Below are 3,721 nucleotides of genomic sequence, written 5' to 3'. Positions count from 1 at the left end.
TTGGTGTTGAGACTTGTTTGATGATGGTGGCATGATGGTATGATGATATAATAGGTTGTATGATGGTTGGAATGATTAAAGTTGTATGGAAATTCCTTGGAATGCCATAGGTTAAAATTCGATTCTTTGAGGAAAGATTGAGGAATTGATGTTGAAAAATGATTTGGATAATGATTTGTGTAGTTATATGGTGCTTAGATGGGTTGTGTTGTGCTTGGAGAGTGTTTGAATCAATGGAAAAAAATGAATTGTGTTAGAGACCTAAATGAGCCCAGAATGAAATATTTCGCAAAACGATGCGTAAATGTCGAAAAACGGAAAAACGACGATTGAACTAGCCTCTAAACAACCTAAGGGAGTGTTATAAAATGAGAAAGAAAATTTAGGAAAATAAATCTCAAATTTACACCTACATGGCCGAACCTCCAAAGGGAAAAGGGGTGATTTGGCGATTTTCGCGTTTTGATGTAATTCGACGCGAAAATGACGAACCAGCACTTGAACTGGCCTATTGACAACCTAATGAGACGTAACAAAATGAGAAAGAAAATTTAGAAAAATAAATCTCACATTTACACTACAATGGCCGAACCATCAAGGGAGGATGGGGAGGATTTTTGTGTTTTTGCGTTTTGATACTATTTGACGAGTACTGATGGATGTACGTTATTGTATAGGTTGCCGTACGTCGACCTGAATCCCGAATCTTGAATCAGTGAATTGCCCTTGGTCCGGGACCAAGTGGATTGAGGTAAGAAATTGGTTCATTGCATGTGTAATTATAAATTAACATGTATGGGTTGAACTGAGAGTGATTGGGAATGTCCTCTGTGTAGGCATTCCGCTGTGTACCGAGTTGAGGGATAAGCTGCTGCGGAGCTTGTGGAAACACGAATTAAGGTAACCTCTTGGTACTGGGGCTTGTTCCCCTTTTCTGTTCCACCTTGCCAGTTGATGGCAACGGTAGGAAGTGTGTATGAATAGTATAGAACACATGAGCATGCATTATTGCTATGGGTACTGCAGTACCGAGTCTCTGGCCAGTAGACAGTTTTTATTAGCCTTCGGGCATTTTCGGACTTCCGCTGGATAGGTCTCCAGGAGGGAGTTCCAGTTGACTGCGTGTCATGGTGTGTGATCCGGGTAGGAGCACACTAGGAATGTCTTTGGCGTTTTGGTTGGTTTGGGCATCATGGTTGTGGTTTCTGTGAACACACCTTGGATGATACCCATAGGCTTATATATGCCGAGGGCGTACGTGGAATTGGGGTTACCATCCCGTATCGTCGTATTTTGTTTTCTTTATATTCCCCATTCTCTAAATCCCTTGCTATATCCCGTTTTCAAAGTGGTTGTTGTATTCTATTGATATGCATCGAAGTGAACCATTGGGTGGAGTTTTCTCCAGAACCTCTTGGTTACTGAGATATATTCGTATATCTCACCCCGTCTCGGGGCATTTATTTCAGGAGGTAGCAGTGGAGCAGGAGCCTCGGGCAAGAGGCCCGCAGAGTGAGCGCTGGAGCGCTTCATATTTTGCATTTTGTTGGCCGTGTGGCCTAGGCTAGACTTAGGGCATGAACATGTCATTTGTATTTATTAGTAGCTTCATTAGCATCTTGTTCATGCCATTTTGCCTAAGTCTAGTAGTGATGTATTTGGTTATGTTGTCTTTTAATTAAGTTGAAATTTTAGAAGAATGTAATTTGAAGTTTTAGTTTCAAGTTGTAATTTGTAAAGCCATATTGTAATAGTATTGATGCATGTCTAACTATGATGGAAGGGCCTTAGGCTTATCTTAGGTTATGATAATATGTATGATGGAAATATGCATGAAAAAGGTGTTAGTGATTGCAACTACTTAAGAATGATTAATATGGACTCTATGTTTAATAACTATAAACTGGATTGGGTTGTAAGTGCCCCAAGGCGTTGTTGGTCCTTGTGTGTGCCACCCATTGGATTATTACTGTATTATCATGTGTTTATTAGGTACAATTGAGGTTAAATGATCTTTTACAAATTTGGGATTATTGGAAAAACAAAGGAAACTCTGGCGAATTTTCTGTAGAATTGGCAGATTTTAGGCGAACTTCGGGAGAGCATATCTCCCTCCATAGAAGTCCCCTAGGGACGTGCCATACGCCATTTTGAAGGTTGAGATGTCCTCTACCTTGTGTCCAAATTTGAGGAAAATCTGGGTTGATCTTCGGCCTGAAAAAAATAGAGAAACACGGACTGCCCATGTGCCCCTGCACCTGAGGCAGATTCTGGACCGGATTTGGGAAATTAATTCCCGCTTCGTTTCTCGGTCAAATTGAGCGTGTGATATATCAAAATGAAGTTTGAGGTGCCTAGTTTGTAGGATAAAAATTTGAGGGCAAATGGTTGAGTGGATTGAGTGCAGTAATTCGAGCAATGTGAGTGGTTTGGAGCTGTTTTTGGGGTTGTTTGGGCTAATCGCTTATCCAACTTCAAACGGCGATAACCGGAGCAAATGAGCTCCGAATTGAGCGTATTTTAGCTTGTTAAAAAGGGAATTAAGTAACACAAAGATATAATCTGAGAAGTAGGGTTGGTTGCGATCGGTTTGGTCGCAGAAAAACTTAGAGTGTAACATGTTCGAATTGGTATAAAACGTAAAGTTGGAAATTGGCTAAGTGAGTTTATGGGAACTCCTTAGTAACTTATAATAAGTAACGTAAGTGATAAAAACAGTTTAAATAAGTCTTCCGCAAGAGTTTACGGTTACGGTCACAGCTTTTAATTATTACGCCTTTTTATGATTTAAATGCTCGCGTAATAGTCGGAAAAAATTTATTCTCGTTTTTATAAATGAACTGCTGTGATTGTAACTGCGCTTAATATCATAATTAATGTTAACAATACCGGTACGTAACGGGCTGTTACATTTTATGGTATCAGAGCAGTTTTGTTAGGGAACTCTGATAATGAATATATAGTTGTGTTGTGTGTTGCATAGTTGTATGTAGATTCTTATCGATTACTGCATATGTGATTCCTTAGTGTGGGTCTGATCAACCCATTCCTTTGTGTTACATGCGTAGTCATCGTAAGAAGCCTGCGTGGCAACCTTGGAACACCAAATGTAAGTCCTTAGCCTGATGTTGTGGATGCAGTGTTGACTGCTCCATGGACAAGAGATGGCAGTAAGTAAAATATGAATATGATAGGACTTCAGGGAAACATACTTAAATGTTTTGTCTGACCTTGTAGATGAAATTTATAAAGCTGGATTGTAAGTGAAAGTTGTAAACAAATCTATGATATGTACGGTATTGCATGGATGAACCTTGTAGTACCATGAATAATAAAGATATATAATTGAGATGAGTCCATAGTATGGAAAAGGTATTGGTGAAGCTTCCAAGTATATGTGTTGTATAGTAAAAACAATTATGTCCAGGTGGACGTGGTGGAGGGACTTCATCAAGGTGGAAGATTAGAACCTGTTGGGTTATTGAAAATGATGAACAGATATGCTTAGGCATGAGTTTGAATATTTTATGTTGACTAGAAGTTATAAGTCCTTGATGGATGATGTACACTTAAACAAATTGAGATGGTTCATGCAGAGAAATAAATAGAATAATTGATGATTAATCCTATGGGATTTGACCACTTGAAATTATAATGTTGGTCAATTGTTAAATTGAGATGTATCGAAATATGGGATTTAAATCCATAAGGAGGTAGTATT

This window comes from Gastrolobium bilobum, unplaced genomic scaffold (assembly GCF_033153095.1).
Source record: "Gastrolobium bilobum isolate Gb01-03AN ecotype WA unplaced genomic scaffold, APGP_CSIRO_Gbil_v1 utg95767, whole genome shotgun sequence".
Taxonomy (NCBI): Eukaryota; Viridiplantae; Streptophyta; class Magnoliopsida; order Fabales; family Fabaceae; genus Gastrolobium; species Gastrolobium bilobum.
Note: the sequence above shows the minus strand (reverse complement) of the source record.